Here is a 17,426-nt window from a genome sequence, read left to right as displayed (position 1 = left end):
CAAAATGGGTCTTGGAATTTATAAGATAAGACTTTTAGACTTGCTGCAAAATTTCTGTAAATAAAAGTTACAGAGTACGATGTATCCTTGTCTTATTAAAATCGAAATCCTTACCTTATAAAAAATACTGTATAATATAACTCTTAGGAATAATGTGCTACCAATTATACCCCTAAAAATACGTTCAAAAATATGTACAAAAATGTGTATTTACATTTTTACCCTCGTTGATATGTTTAACCTCATTAACACATTTAATGTTATTTTTCATTAAACATATCATCATTTAATTCAAAGCTTTTTTTTTTCTCAAAAAAACAAAAAACTTGTAATGCTTTTTTTTTCAGAAAAAAATTATCTTAGGGCCTGTTTTGTTCAGCTTAATTTTAGTTCAGCTCAGCTCCAACTAGTTCAGTTCAGTTCCTAATTTCCTTCTCTCATAAACAATTCATTTCAGCTCTATTCAGTTCACCCCCAATCAGTTCATTTCAATTATTTTCAGTAAATCGGAACAGACCCTTATACTTCATATGATATTACTAGTTCAACACCCGTGCAACGCACGGTTACAATAATATTTTACTATTTATTTATTAGAAACTATACTAAACGAATCTTTTTTTTTTTTTTTTTTTTAGCGGGAAGTGCTCATGTTTTATTAAGCATTAGCAAGATCAAAAGCAAGGGCAGAATTTACATCGGTAGGGCCTTCTTCAAGCCAAACACGCATCTCTACAAAGTTCTAACTAATGTGAGCTAATTTATGAGCAACACTATTTCCTTTTCTGCCAATATGAGAGAAAACAATGAAAGAACAAGCCTTAGCAAGATGAAGAATGTCGTACAAAACGAATCATTAGAAATAAATAAAACATATATATAAAAAAAAAGAGTATAGTATAATAAACACTGTGATATACTATAAGATTAATCTCAATGTCTAAATTACTGTACAATTAATGGAAGTACTCACGTAGTCACATACTATTCATGTTATTCTTGTAAATAACAGAAAAAACAATATTATAATAATACTTTTTGATAATATCCTAAATAGTATTTTATAATATTATGTAACATTTATTATTTTTTACCACTATATTTTTAAATTTTATTTAAATTATTATGGCTGGGAATCATTCACTACATATAAGACCAAAACTTCTCCCTCAAATATAGTAACAAACTTCTTTCAATAACCAAAAATAAAATAAAATAAAATAAAAATTGGAAAGGAAATTTTTTATGAGGTGATAATACGTGTACTTAGGGGATAGCTATGGGGATTACTTTAGTATATAAGTATAGATTATTATTAAAAAAGAAAAAAAATATTGTATGTACGAATAGACTGTTTATTCCTTTGTGGTTGCTCTTCTTATTTACAATCTTGTCGTCCTTTAACTGTAATTATTGTTAAGGTTTATTAGTTTTTGAAATGTACATTGTTTGATGGCACATAAACGTGCCATCAAACAACGTTATGGAATTGTAAATGAGATTCATATTAAATAGTGATATTTGAGCAGATGTTATCAAGAGTTATAAAGAACTTATAAATTCTAAAATCAAGGAAAATCGATTATAGAAAAAAAAATGTATTAATTATGGGAGAGAAAATGAAGGAATTTAAGAGTAAAAATATAACTAAGTGGTTATTGCTGTAGTATTAGATATAGAAGTTAGATGGTCGTAGAACATTAAAGAACTTACATTTTTAAGTTTTTAGCTGCAACATTTCACATATTATTACTCTGTATGACCTAAGCTCACAAAAAATTCATCTGATGAAAACCGCGCTAAAAATATTATACTAAGTATTATTGAAACATACAAATTAATTAAGAAAACTAACAATTGTCCCTTAAGATATGAAGGGACAATAATATGATATGAAGGAATGCAAATCAATTAAATAATATTTAATAATAATTTTGGAATAATACTGTCAAACTTTCGAGGGTTTTAAAGAATAACCATCATAAAAGATTTTGGTGGCTTTCAATCCCTTCTACAAAGCTACACATCATATCATATCATATCACTAATAAATAAAGCCGGTTTCGTAGCCAGGCTTCGAGACCGCGACACTTAACGTTCCAATTTTTCGCCAAGTGTCGTGCCATGTAGAAAAAAATAGATATTATTGTGACACATATGATATTAAGTAAGTGAATTTTGTATAGTTTTTTTTTTTTTTTTTTTTTAAGATAAAAATGTTGTATAGAGTTTTATTATCAATATACTTCTAATGTTTCATATTTCCAAAATCAATCACAACTTTAAATAAATATCATATAACTCGTATCCATTTCCATCCTAAAATTCGTTTTAAAAAAGTTCTGTAAAATAAGATCCATTTACAATATATTTAATTTATTTAAAAAATAATAGAGACTTAGTAAAAAAAAAAAATTAAGTTCAATAAAAAAAAAATTCAAGTCAACATCCTACATTATCAAAAGGGATTGTAGGATCGTATTTAACATTCAAGCAAAAAAGTTTATACTGAAATTTTATCAACAATCTGGGCATTGCCTGGGCACAAAACTAGTAACTAATATATAAAGCTAAACTTTTAGCCATGCCACGACACAGCAACACATGGCGTTTCAACTTTTCGCCAAGTGTCGCGCCACATAGGCAACAATTAAATATTAGTATGACAATGTAGGTTTTATTTGGATATATTTTCATGAATAAAAAAGTTGTATTTTTTTAATAGGAAACTAGGATAGATTTTGTAGGATAAAAAAAGTTAGTTTAGAGTTTTATTTTCAATAAAATTTTGATTGACTTATAGGATAAAATTGTTGGTTTAGAGTTTTATTTCTGATAAAATACTTATATTTCACATGTACAAAATATAAGTATAGCTAGATCACGAGACAACGACACTTGGCGACTTGGCGTTTAAACTTTTCACCAAACGCGCCATGTAGACAACAATTAAATAATTTATCATATAAATTTATTTTTATATCATAATTTTTTTTAGAGTGAAGGAAGTAATTCAAAAATACAACATTCATTTATAATATATCCTAAATTCCTAATCGATTGAAATAAAATACTTCACAATCTAAAGATATTTTATTACTTTTTTTTTTTTTGAATAAAAACTAGTTTAAGGCCCAGGCGATGCCTTGGGTTTTGTTTAAATAAAAATGTAACACTTACCTTAAGTTTTAATAATATCTTGAAAACATTATCTTAAGTTTAAATAAGAAAATAAAAAGTTGAAAAAAACATATGGGGATAGAAAGAGAGATGTCACTATATATGTTTTACAATTAAGTAGGACATTGCATAATATGCTTAAAAACTTTAATAATCCAAGTTAATGAAAAGTTACAGCTTATAATAAATTAGGTGATAGAGTGACATTAATTGTGAAATATTACAATAGAGTAAAAAGGAATTTATTTATGGGAAATCAATGTGGTTGTTCACTTGATTGAATAATAATGGTCATAGAAGTTAGAAATTCCAAGGGTTGTGACTTGTGAGGGATTAAATAAGGTGATTTTATTACTTTATGTAAAACTGTCAATCGGGTGGGTCACGGGTCAAGAAATGTTCACACTAGCCCAAAGTTTCGAGTTTGGGTCAACCCAATGTATAACAATTTTTTTTATTTACTTTATTTTTGGCTAATTTTTAGAAATTTCTAATATTTCAAGCTTCTTTTTCTATTTTTTTTTTATAATTTTCTAAATCAAACATTTTCACTGATATTTTTATTAGTCATTATATGACTACTACTAATTTAAATCGTCACAAAATCACATCAATTCCTAATTAATTTTGTATCAATGATATATTTAAAACTTGGTACATTGATAAATAGTTTATGGCCTTGTTTGGTAAAGAGTTTTTTAAAGAGCTTTTAGCTTATTTTTGCCCAATTAGAGGTTTGACCAATTTAAAAAGCTAATTTGGGTGTTTGGTAAATAACTTATTAAAAGAGTCTTTTGGGCTCAAAAAGCTCTTTTACAAAAAGCTCATTATAAGGGCTTTTTAAAATTAGCTTTTTGGCTCTTAAATACACTAAAACGACTAACAATTAACAGCTAGTTACCAAACACTTTTACACAATCAGTTAATTATAACCAGCTAGTCAAATCATCTAATACAATAAACTACCAGCTAATTACCAAACAAAATATATCTTAAAATTCAATAAACAACCCGAACATCGCACTAACACCAAACTAGTTGGCACATAAACCAAATACGAATAGGACGTACTAAGACTACCACCTAAACCAAGTGTATAAACACATGCCAATACAACTTATCAGCGGAAAGTGTGACATAACCCGCTCAACTCTTCTGGCTTTTCAAACTTATCGTCCCTCTGAATTCTGAAACAGAACATTTGAAGTTGCCCCAGAAAAAGCTTAGATTATCTCAAACCCCCATTACTCTCTAAATTCAATAAGATTTCAAGAACACTAATTCTCCTTCTTCATTCATCAATTTCTCATAATTTAATTAAAATGACAACCTCCTACAATCCTGAAGACGAAGCAAACGATTATGAAGAAACCCAATTCACAGACCCCCTACTTTCTCTCTCCTCTTCTTCTGAAACTTACATGGTTGGCTTCGTCATCGTCAAAATCGCCGGCGTGCAGCACTACACCGGACGAATTAGCGGCCGAGAAATGGTGGGTTTAGTCAGAGAACCCTTGAATGTCCACGACGAAAACGCCATTAAAGTGCTCAACATTCGTGGGGCTCAAGTGGGTTACATTGAACGAGTTGCTGCGAAAGTTCTAGCGCCATTAATGGATACCCAATTGATTATTGTTGAAGGTATTGTTCCTAATACTCCTAATATAGGTTCAAGGTTTAAAATTCCTGTTCAACTTCATATATTTGCTAGAATTGAGGCTTTCCCAGTTGTTCAATCTGCGGTTTTAGGAGGTGGGTTGCAGTTAATTGCTGGTAATAGTCCTAGTTTCGCGCTATCGGATGCCGAGGTTGTGAAGGAGAAGAGGAATAGTAAGGATGTTAAGAGTGTTGATGAGATTTTTCAGTTGGTGGATGAAAATGTGGGTAGGAAAGAGGGTTTGGTTGTGAAATTGGAGCCCCCAAAAGATGTTATTTTTCCTGAGTTGTTTGATCACCAGAAAGAAGGGCTTGGGTGGTTGGTTGGGAGGGAGAATTCTGAGGAGTTGCCCCCTTTTTGGGAGGAGAGGGATGGGGTGTTTGTCAATGTGTTGACAAATTATCAGACGAGCACGAGGCCTGAGCCGATTAGGGGTGGGATTTTCGCTGATGATATGGGATTGGGGAAGACCTTAACTTTACTTTCTTTGATTGCTTATGATAAAAGATGTTGTGGTAGTGTAGGTAAAACTAGTGAGAATTGTGGTGATGGGGATGATATAGATGATTCTGGTGGTAGGAAGTCGAAGGGAGGTAGAAAGGGCAAAAGGGGTAGTGTTAATACTGCTAGGAAGAAGAGGAAAGTTGATTCAAGTGATGTGGTGAATGAGAACTTGGTATCATCAAATACAACATTAGTTGTGTGTTCGGTTTCTGTCTTTTTTCGGTTTGGACAGAACAGCTTAGTGATCACACTTATCTTAACACGTTGAAATGCTATGAGTACCATGGCAAGGACAGGACACGTGATGTGGAGGTGCTTAAGAAGTATGATGTAGTGCTCACCTCATATAATACTTTGTCGGTTGAGGAGAGTCAATCTGATTCACCGATGAACAAGATGGACTGGAGGCGTATTATCTTAGATGAGGGACATATGATTAAGAACGCCAATGCAAAGCTAAGTTGTGCAGTGACAGCTTTAAATAGTAAGAGAAGGTGGGTTGTGACAGGAACACCCATACAGAACAGCTCATATGATCTGTTTTCTCTTATGGCTTTCTTGAAATTTGAACCCTTCTCTAATAAAGACTACTGGAATAGACTTGTGCAACGGCCATTAATTCAGGGAGATCAAAAAGGTCTTGAGCGTCTTCAGGTACATCGGGAAATTAGTTATGCTTTAGGATAATGAAACACCTGTTCTACATAGAAGTAATATTTATGAGATAATTCATCATCACTTGATTCTGTCATTGTTTGTCACTTAGTGTGTCTGCCCCATCTCTGATCACTCCATCCCTTAATGCCAAGGACTTTAAAGTACAGTCTGCAGTGCAATGAATAGCAATGATATATTGTTCGTTATTCTTAACCTTGATATCTAAACATTTCATTGTAGGTCTTAATGGCAACTGTCGCATTGAGAAGAACAAAAGAGCAGAATTTGATCCAGTTACCATCAAAATCAATAGATACTTGTTATGTTGAACTTTTGCATGAGGAACGTAGACTATATGATCGCATGGAAGAAGAAGCCAAACAGATCGTGAAGAATTATATCAATGATGGTAGTGTAACACGTAACTATTCCACTGTCGTCAGCATTATATTGAGACTTCGCCAAATCTGTACTGATGTTGCATTGTGCCCACATGATATTAAATCCTTGCTCCCTCCAGACAATGTTCAAGGTTGGCTCTCCTTATGTATTTGCATGTCTGTTTACATCTTATCCTGCACAGACATGCTTTTCTTTCAACTCAGTTGTCAATTTATCTCCAATTTTAAACACTGTCTTCTACTGATGCATCTATGTGTTGCTGAGAATGTTGATTACTCTGCAATATACATGTTTTGACTCTGTTAGATTACATATCTGTTCAAAGTGCAGAGCTTTCAAGCATTAATATAATCTAAATCAGGAAAACTTGGCTAGATTGATATTAGTGGATGTTATCTACAATATGTACTTTTGCATACATGCCTTTTATGTTTATTGATAATTATGTAAAGTGCCAACTGGATGGTTTTTGTTGTTGCCTTTTGTTGTTTCTCCTTCCTTAGACAATTAACTTAATTTATGTAAAACCTTTTTAGTTATTTTTAATTTAATGTCCAATTCCAGTGATTATGTCTCCATATAGTTGCTATTCTGCTCCATTTGGAAGTGGTTATCTATTCTGCTCTGTGAAAAGTATTATTATTGTTTGAAGCTAAAAAAGGTCGCCATGGAAGTTTCTCTTAGGTCAGTTGAAAGTGAAGACATAAATTTAGTTGTAATACAGTGTTAGCTATGAATGTCCAGTGGGAGAAATCAAGATATGCCAGCTTTTTTTCTTCATTTGATGAACAATATTGGTTACTGTCAGCCATTAGAAAGGTTTTATATGTTCATTTACTAGTCTTCTAGTCACTTACCCATCGTAGATGTTGATAAGGGAATTTAGAGCCTTTTCCTCTCAATTTTCGTCTTACTCTCTTATGTGTCATGAAACTTTTTAATTTTTTACTAATTGTGAATTGGTGTTCTTGTTCTACATAGATCAGATTTAACTTTGTAAAGTTGTAGTACTTTCAAGGTTTAATCTGTCTTATATGTAAAGCTACGGGAATTTCCGGTTTTTCAAGTTTTTTTTTATTTTATTTCTAGGCAAGCTGTTTTGAAATCTACCTTCATTTTACTTGTTTGCACTGTTGTGGCTTTTTAAGAGCCTGTGTGATACCTTTTTTTTTTCCTGAACATTACATTTTTAGTTGATTAAATTCACATGAAGAAGAAAACAGTCTTGTAGAAGGATTGAGCTAATTAAGGTATCTAAGACTTAAGGCACTATAGATGCTGTTTCCTTTAATTACATGTTGCTATTGTAATAAAATGCGTAGCATCTATCTGGATACCATTCATCTCCTTTTTGTTACTATCCTGCAGATGTGTCTAATAATCCTGAACTATTGGAGAAGTTGGTGTCATTGCTGCAAGATGCTGAAGACTTTGACTGTCCAATTTGCATCTCTCCACCAACGGATGTTATAATAACAACTTGTGCCCACATATTCTGCCGTGCCTGCATTGTTAAAACACTCAAGCTTACCAAAGCCAACTGTCCTATGTGCCGCCATCCCTTGTCAGAGTCCAAGCTTTACTCAGCCCCACCCCCAGCAGAGTTGTCAGATGACAACAATACATCCTCTTCACCTAAAGCATCTTCAAAAGTGTCTACTTTACTGAAACTTCTCTCAGAAAACAGAGGAGTTAAATCTGTTGTGTTCTCACAATTCCGCAAGATGTTATTGTTACTTGAAGAACCACTGAAAGCGGCTGGGATTAAGACGTTGCGGTTGGACGGCTCAATGAGCGCAAAAGAGAGAGGTCTAGTGATACAGGAATTTAGTGTTAGTGAAATTGATTCTTCTTCTGTTTTGCTTGCCAGTCTTAAAGCCTCTGGTACAGGTATGAGTATGAACTTTTTTTTTCCTAGTCAGAATTTTTATTCTACCTAGTATAATGAAATGATTAGAGTTACATAACTACAGGTATAAATCTTACATCTGCTTCAGTGGTGTACTTATTGGAGCCATGGTGGAACCCAGCAACTGAGGAACAAGCAATGGACCGTGTTCATAGAATTGGCCAGAGAAAAGATGTGAAGATTGTGAGGATCATCGCTCGAAACACAATCGAAGAGAGAGTGTTAGAATTGCAAAAGAAAAAGAAGGAGCTGGCTAAGGGAGCTTTTGGAAGGAAAGGGAAGGATAAGAAAGAAACTACTGTAGGAGATCTTTGTAGGCTTATTTCTCTCGCAGCTTGATCTGCTTTTCATAAAAACACGGTTACACTTAAATTATATCTAGTCCTAGAATTGGTTCTATGATGTATATTTTTGGGGGCAATTTTGTGCAGACTTGCTGTATAAATATCATTAGTTTTTGCCTTTTGATTTGGAATGCAAGTAAAGGGTCGTACAAAGAAAGTGTTCCAGCAGCCCTGGTTTGTATTTGAACATATTAAGAGGGGTAAGGTTGTATGTATCAAGATTTATTAACTGGGTATCCCTGTAACACCTTCAAACTTTAAAGGCACTTTATAATGTATGAAAATTTCGCTTTATAATCTTATTCAGTATTTTCTGCAGAATCAAGGGCAACAAGATGAATCATGGAATTTACTCGATAGCCTTTAAAACATATGCTGCAATATTCGTGTAAATAAAAGTTGCTATTTTACTGATATGTAAACTTATTACTGATAATGTTTTCTAGTTAAGAGTAGCAACAGTAAGCACTGTTGTAAGGAGTATTTTAACCCTTCTCAGCTCAAGATCAACAATCTTTAGCTGTGAATCAAAGGATGCTGAGGCGGTTTATTGAGCAGTAATCAGGTCCATCAGCAGGTACGTAAGGCTAAAATGTTTGACAGGGTGCATAGCACCTAGATTTTGAGGAGCTTATTTCTAACAGCTGTAAGATTGTTCAGAGCCTCCCTCATACTAATGCGCCCATCAGGGTGAGAGACAGTACATGCTAATCCAACCTCAAAAGTTTTTGCCACACAATACTCTAAATGTTCTTGTACTGATGCTTGTGATTTTTTGTAGCCACGATCAGCAGCAGCAGCAGCAAGTTCTGGCAGCTGTTGATGCAGCTCAGGATCGAGCAGGAGTTGCATCATTTGAGTAGGAAAGCATGCTTGAACCCATCCAACTAGACCTTGTTCTCCTGTAAAACTCTCGTTGCTTGGGCTTTTCGCGGTAAATAGCTCCAACAATGTCACCCCAAAGCTGTATGTATCTCCAGCTGTTGATGGTTTGGCTCCTAACCCATACTCTGCATTGCTCATAATTTAATCAAATGTATTCATCAATCAATATCATATGATTTCACTCAAAAAGCAGAGGATGAAATATTAATGTCATATGATCAAATTTTTTTGCTAAGGCTCTACGCATAAAATATATTCTCCGTATAGTATCAACGTTATGTTAGAATATTCAATCATAGAATATTATTATTTTGGAATTGTGACGGTTTTCTCTGTACATGCTAAAAAATAAGTTTGTGACTATTAATTCTGAACGTGGGATTTTTAAAATGAGTTTTTTTTTTTAATGTATACATTAGAAATGTAAATAAAGTTTGGCATTTACAGATTACTAACCTGGGGGCATATACCCGATAGAGCCCTTCATAACATGGCTTGAACTGATGGAATGTTGACCACCAATTTGCTCCATTAACAACCTTGCCAACCCGAAGTCTCCGATTTTCGCGGTCATATCTTCATCTAGAAGGATGTTGCTAGGCTTTACATCACAATGCACCACAGAGACTTCACTGTCATGATGCAGATAATCTAGTGCACTAGCAACATCAATAGTGACATTCAATCTTTCCAAAAAACCTAAACCATCTCCATTTTCTTTCTTTCTTTTACCCTTAATCCAAACTTCTAAGCTTCCGTTGCTAAGGAATTCATAAACAAGAGCAAGGAATTCCTTGTTTTTGTAATCCAAACTTGAGCAAGATGTTATAAGCTTAACAAGATTTCGATGTCTAACATTCCTTAGAGCCTCACACTCTGCAAGAAAGCTCTTCCAAGAAGCCGCAATTCTCATGTCAAGAACCTTAATTGCAACAGCTATGTTATCTTTTAGACACCCTTTGTACACTGATCCAAAACTCCCACTTCCTATCAAATTCGCCTCACTAAAACCTCCGGTAGCTTGGCGAAGCTCATCATATTTAACCATATAATGTCCTTCCTGCATCTTTGAGTCTGATATTCTGCTACTTGACTTGGCTTTTCTCTTCCTTATCGCGAAATACAAACCAGCTATAAAAAATAACACCAAGATTGCCACAATTGCAACAACAATACCAGCTTTGCGTAACCTTCGTGTGTGATGATGAGAACCTCCACATTCAGAATGCAAGGACAGTCTCGGGTTGCCTTGTAAGTAGACTCTAGAAAGATTTCTGAAGATCCCACCACAAGGAATTTCTCCTTCGAGATTGTTATAGGACAAATTTAAGGATTGAGTAGAGAGTTCGAGGTTGGAAGGAATGGAGCTAGATAGTTGATTATGAGAAAGATCCAAGGTTTGAAGGGCTTTTAAGCTTCCAAAAGAATTTGGTATAGGACCGGAGAAGAAATTCCTAGCCAAACTCAATGTCTCCAAACTCTTGCAATTCGAGATGGAGCTAGAAATGTTTCCAGTCAATCGATTACTCGAAAGATCAAGGCTAATGACTATGGTTAGTTGCCCTATATCATCTGGTAAATGCCCATCGAAACGATTGTGAGACATATTCAAGGTGTTGCTCAAAGATGGGAGGTTAAAGATCTCTCTAGGAATGGTTCCATTAAGCATGTTGGTTGATAAATCCATGTAAGTGAGACTACTAAAACCCCCAATAGTACTAGGAACTTGACCTACCAAATTATTACTAGATAAATCGAGTTTAGTTAGCTTAATGAGACTACCAAAGGAGTCAGGAATAGCCTCAGAAATATGATTATGAGACAAATCCAAGACTTGCAAGTCTTGTAAGTGGCTAATTTCGCTAGGAATTGGACCGGTTATGTCATTGTAGCTAATGTTTAGCAAGGTTAAGCCAGTAAGCTTCGCGATTGAGCTTGGTATGGTACCGTGAATTTGATTTCCTCCCATGTATATCTTCGAGAGAACCATTGACAAATTTCCTATAGATTCCGGGATGACTCCCTTTAAAAGGTTTCCATCGAAGGCTAGGAAGTTAAGTTCGGTACTATTTGCTAACAAAGTTATAAAGTCAAGACCATTATCATCACCTGAGTTTTCTATGTAGTTGTAGCCAATGTTGTACATCTTGAGGTGAGGTAGGTTCCCTAAACCCGGCGGTATGGTTCCTGTGAGACGATTGTGAGCCATTCGAATCTCTTTGATGTTTCTCCTATGTTGTAAGGAAGTTCACCCCAAAGCTCGTTCGATGCCAAGGCAAAAAACTCTAGTGATGACATGTTGTAGATAGGCGAGGGGACCGTGCCAGTGAGGTTGTTTATGCTGAGGTCGAGATGCTTGAGGTTTCGAAGATAGCTTAACTCCATTGGAATGGTGCCACTAATAGTATTAGTACCCAAATCCAAATTAGTCATCGACGTGACATTCCCTAGAGATGGAGGTATCGAACCAAAAAATGAGTTGCTTGCCAAGTTCAAGACTTGGAGCTTTGGAAGAAGACTCACTTCATTTGGGATCCTCCCCGAAATCTTGTTCATCGTCAAGTCCAATACCTTGAGCTCGCGCAACTTACTTATGTTCGATGGGATTGAACCCTCTAATTTGTTGGAACTCAAGTTGAGAACTTCCAATTGAAGTAGATTACATACTGAAGGTTCAATGGGCACTCAAGAGGGGGGGGGGTGAATTGAGTGTTAAGTAATCGTTAGAGATTTTTGCTTCTTTTCGGATTATGTGTAAGGAACCAGTTGTGCTGGTTCCCTTATGCAGCGGAATAAAACAAAGCAATAAAGAACACAACAAATTTAACGAGGTTCAGCCAACTCAGGCCTACGTCCTCCTATCCTAAGTCCTTTATTAATCTACTCCGAAAAACAAAGACAAAGAACACTCTACTGTTTCCCTACTCCGGGAACCAGTCTACCCCACACTCTACTCCGAGTGTGCTCTCGACTTACACTCGTAAGCCCAATGTGTTTGAACTCACAAACACTCACCCAGCCTTTAACCCCTTTGTTAAAGACTCAATACAAGAATCAAGAACTCTCCTTTGATCTCACTTCTACGAAGCTAATTAAGAGAAAATGTTTTTGTACTAGAATGCTCTTGTATATGACTTGATGAATGGGATTAGTGCTTAAGTATATGCTCTCAAATAATTGCTCTTTTTAATTTCTGGAGAGGCACACGAAATATGTGAAATAAGATGAGTTTATATAAGCTTAGATTCCTAAAACCTAGTTTCCTTAAATCACACAAACTTAGAGAATAAGATATATTGTAATTTTAGGAAAGTATTTATCTTATTTGATTTAATCACAAAGATAGAATCAATTAAGATAAATACTCCTAGTTTTTAGGTAACCAAGAATATTTCATCTTATTTCCAGCTGCACAAAATATTTTCAAAATAATCTTTTCGAAAAAATCTTTTTGTAAAATCTTTTTCCAAAACGGCAGCTCGAATATTTCGTACAGTGAACCTGGTTCCCCGACCTGGTTCCCTGAATTGAAACATGTTATGAAACCTGTTCCAACTTTGTACCAGATTTCATATCATACTTCAATATACTTTTAAGCACTTATATAACCCAAACATGCAAGCATACTACGGAGCATATTACATGAAAACCTAGATAACATATTAAAGCATAAATCGTCTTTTCTTCATGTAATCTTCAAGACTTGAATCTTCCTTGAATACTTCTATTATGAGCAAACAATCTTTCTTCGAAATATCTTCGAAAGGCTTCTATGCTCCAAGTCTTGGAATCAACTCAACTACTGCACATGTAACATGGTTAATGCACAATAAAGAGTATGTGACTGCTTTTCCGCATAGCAGTCAAGGAAACGGTTCATACTGGTTCCCCACCAGTACATAGCACATTTATCATCTAACTGTTTCCTGTATATAGATAAGTTAGTTCAATAGATAACTCATATAATCAATAACTTATCTAGGAAAACAGTGTTCTATTTTAGTTGGTTCCCCCAACTGTATTGAACACTTTCAAAGACCTGTTTCCCTTAGCTGTTTGTCATCATTCAAAACTATCAATCAAAACCTAAGGGACTCAACAAATTCCCCCTTTTTGATGATGACAAACTCTTGAAGTTCTTGAACCTGTGGACATGCTCAAAAAGAAAACCGTCAAAAACTTCAAGGACTCAAAACTCTTTGGAACAACTCAGTTAGGCTAACTGGTCCCCTAAACAGAAAATAGAAAATACGAAATAAAAAGACTCAAACTGACTCAATCTAAACTAGCTAAACCTCAAACTGACTCAATCTAAACTAGCTAAACCTTAGGCTTCAACTTCAAACTACTTCCCCCTTTTGGCATCATTAAAAAGTATCCACAAGTAAAAGCAATGTGCACAAGTTAATGTGCTTATCCATACAATGGCATCAACCACCATTCAAGCATTATGCTGCAAAAAGAGATTAGTCAAACAGTTCATACCATAGCAGAGTTAGTAGTTCATACAAGCCAACAAAGTTCAACCAAAGAAGCCCAAATCCATCCAAAAAGAAAGTTCATGGAATGGAGAGAAGTAGACAGACCAACAAAATCAGTTATTTTAGAATAAACATGAGGGTGAGGAAACAAGAACATAAACAGCATCACTCCTCATCATCATTCTCGTTCCCTTCCTCCTCCTCGAACTTTGCAACATCTTCTGTATTATCATCTGATTCCTCTTCATCCTTGTCACCATGCTCTGCTTAAACCAAAATCATTATATTACTAAGCATATTCTTGTGATTCCCCAATCTGTTTCAAAACCACTTCCTGACCTGCTGGTTCCTCTATTTTTTTTTTTTTTTTTTTTTTTTTTTATAAATCATGAGAGATCCGCACTTATTCATAAAGTTCTCCTTGTTGCATAACGAGTACAAGACTAGCATCACATCAATCAAGCAAAGACCTCCACCCTTTTGTGGTGTGAAAGGTTCTTGCTGGTACCCTTTTTCTCTTGGTTTCCGGAAGAGAATTAATGGATTGTTCCTCCTACACCTTCTCAGTGAACTTCTTTAATGAAGATTGAGTTACTCTACTTCGTACCATGGTCTTAACAATGAGTGTCTCCTCATTGTAACCAACAATCTCTATTTCATCCTCTTCACTCTGACTTTTCCGAATTTCCTCCAACTTCGGGCTTAAGGACATTTGAGCTTCCTTCTGATGTTCCCCCTGAGACTGAGCTGGTTCCTTGAGTGAACAGTAACCGAATGAACAATGATGAATTTAAAGCATACGAGAGAGAGAAAGAGAATTTTGAGTGATGATGATTGATGATCTGCACAAAGGGTTAGTGTATATTTTTAACAATGAAGCACAAAGAGAGAAGAAGGAAAGAAAAGAGTTAGTTGAGCCAATAAAAAGCAACTGTAAAGGATATTTTTTTTATTTTATTTTTTTTTTTAAAATGAAATCAAAAATTTGGTAATTATCTTTTACCATAATTATCTCAACCAACTATAAATAAGGCATATGATATGTTTGCCTTTTATATGGGATTAAATAACTGAAATAAGATAAATTCCTTCCAAAAGGAAATATCTTATAGTAATCTTCCGAAAATAAAAGATATTATCGGATGACATATCAGAGCTGGTCTGCTGTTTCCCTTTGCTGGTACCTGTATAGAACCATGTCACGCTGTTTCTGGCAATTCAGCCTGATTTCACCTGTTTCTTACAACAATGATTCTCAATCCTTTTGAGATTTTGAACCATCTACACAACACTTGAAAGATATCAACATAAGTATGTACACACACTATACAAGAGAATACCATTCTAACCAATCATTGAAGGAAGTAATTGAAGCCAATACCTAAAATCTAACTAGACCTAAAAGGACTCTTAACCTACAAAAAGACTCTCTACACAAAGGCTTTGTGAAGATATCAGCAATTTGATCTTCACTTTTACAAAACAACATCTCCACCAATCCTTTTTCCACATTGTCTCTTAAAAAATGGTGTCTTATTTCAATGTGTTTTGTCTTGGAGTGTTGCACAGGATTCTTTGAAATATTGATTGCACTAGTGTTATCACAAAAAATAGGAACACTTTTATAAATAACACCAAAATCTTTCAGCTGGTTCCTTATCCACAGTAGCTGGGAACAGCATGAAGCTGCAGCTATATATTCAGACTCTGCTGTGGATAGGGCCACTGAATTTTGCTTTTTAGAACCCCATGAAATTAGACAAGAGCCAAGAAAGTGTGCCATACCTGATGTGCTCTTTCTATCAACTAAGAAACCAGCATAATCTGCATCTGTGTATCCAATAAGATCAATGGTACTGCCTTTGGGGTACCACAATCCCAGATTTGCTGTTCCTACAAGATACCTAAGTATCCTTCTAACAGCCTTCAAGTGAGATTCCTTTGGATTGCTTTGAAACCTAGCACACAAACCAACAGAAAACACAATGTCAGGTCTACTAGCTGTTAGGTAAAGTAGAGAACCTATCATTCCTCTATAAAGAGAAGCTTCAACATCTTTTCCCTTAAGATCAGCATCTAATTTTGTAGATGGGGGAACAGGTGTATCATAAGCTTTGCTGTTCTCCATGCCGAATTTTTTCAGCAACTCTTTTAAGTACTTTTGTTGATGGATCATTATTCCATCATCCATTTGCTTAATCTGCAGCCCTAGGAAGAATCCTAGTTCTCCCATCATGCTCATTTCAAATTCACTCTGCATAAGATTAGCAAATTCATCACATAAAACCTGATTAGTAGCACCAAATAAAATATCATCAACATAAATTTGTACTACAATCAAGTGTTTCCCCCTGGTTCTTATGAACAAGGTCTTGTCTACTGTTCCCCTCTTGTAATCATTTGCCATCAAGAAATTGGACAATCTTTCATACCAAGCCCTCGGAGCTTGTTTCAACCCATATAATGCTTTGTCCAACTTGTACACATGTTGAGGGAACAGTGCATCTTCAAAACCAGGTGGCTGCTCCACATATACTTCTTCCTTTAAATATCCATTGAGGAAGGCAGTCTTTACATCCATCTGAAACAGCTTAAAATTCATGTGAGCAGCATAAGCAATTAAAATCCTAATAGCCTCTAGCCTAGCTACTGGTGCAAACGTCTCATCATAGTCAATTCCTTCTTGTTGATTGTACCCTTGCACCACTAGCCTTGCTTTGTTTCTGACTATAGTACCAAGGTCATCTAACTTGTTTCTAAAGACCCATCTAGTGCCAATGACTGATCTTTCCTTGGGACGGGGAACCAGGTGCCAAACCTGGTTCCTCTGAAACTGATTTAACTCATCTTGCATAGCTAGTACCCAATCAGGATCAGTCAATGCCATTTTATAGTCAGTAGGCTCTACATTAGACAGGAAAGAATAGAAAGCACAAAAGTTTTGAAAAAACATTTGTTCTCGTTTGAATCCCCTTATTTATATCACTAATTATTTGATCAGTGGGATGAGAAGATTGATATCTATAACTTTTAAAATTAAGACTGTTTTGTGCTTTCTCATTAAGTTGGGAACCAGCATGTTCATGGATCTCTCCTTCTTCTGAGGAGCCAGGAGGATTCACATTCATGCTGTTTCCTCTATCATTACTTACCTCAGGTTCAGGGGTGGTACCTTCTTCTGTTCCCCCTGAACTCATTACCTGTCTATTATTTGAGGAACCATCAGGACTTGGTTCCCCTTCAGAGTCCTCATTATCTTCATTTTCTTCTCTAAGCACTTCATCATTATCATCTGGTTGAGTATTTGGTAGGCCTAGATCTGCTTGCACTTCATCCGTGGGACCAGTATACTGGTTCCCCGTGAAATCCATCAATCCAATCACTTCATCAGGTTGTACCTGCGCAAT

The 17,426-nt window shown here is 35.2% G+C and overlaps 2 pseudogenes; one reads left to right on the top strand and one right to left on the bottom strand.

Moving 5' to 3' along the window:
• Nucleotides 1–4,171: 4,171 nt before the first annotated feature.
• LOC110711720 lies at nucleotides 4,172–9,222 on the top strand (annotated as a pseudogene).
• LOC110711551 lies at nucleotides 9,212–12,223 on the bottom strand (annotated as a pseudogene).
• Nucleotides 12,224–17,426: the final 5,203 nt, after the last annotated feature.

Source organism: Chenopodium quinoa, unplaced genomic scaffold, assembly GCF_001683475.1.
Source record: "Chenopodium quinoa cultivar QQ74 unplaced genomic scaffold, ASM168347v1, whole genome shotgun sequence".
NCBI classification, from domain to species: domain Eukaryota; kingdom Viridiplantae; phylum Streptophyta; class Magnoliopsida; order Caryophyllales; family Amaranthaceae; genus Chenopodium; species Chenopodium quinoa.
Note: the sequence above shows the minus strand (reverse complement) of the source record. Positions and strands in the feature narration are given on the sequence as shown.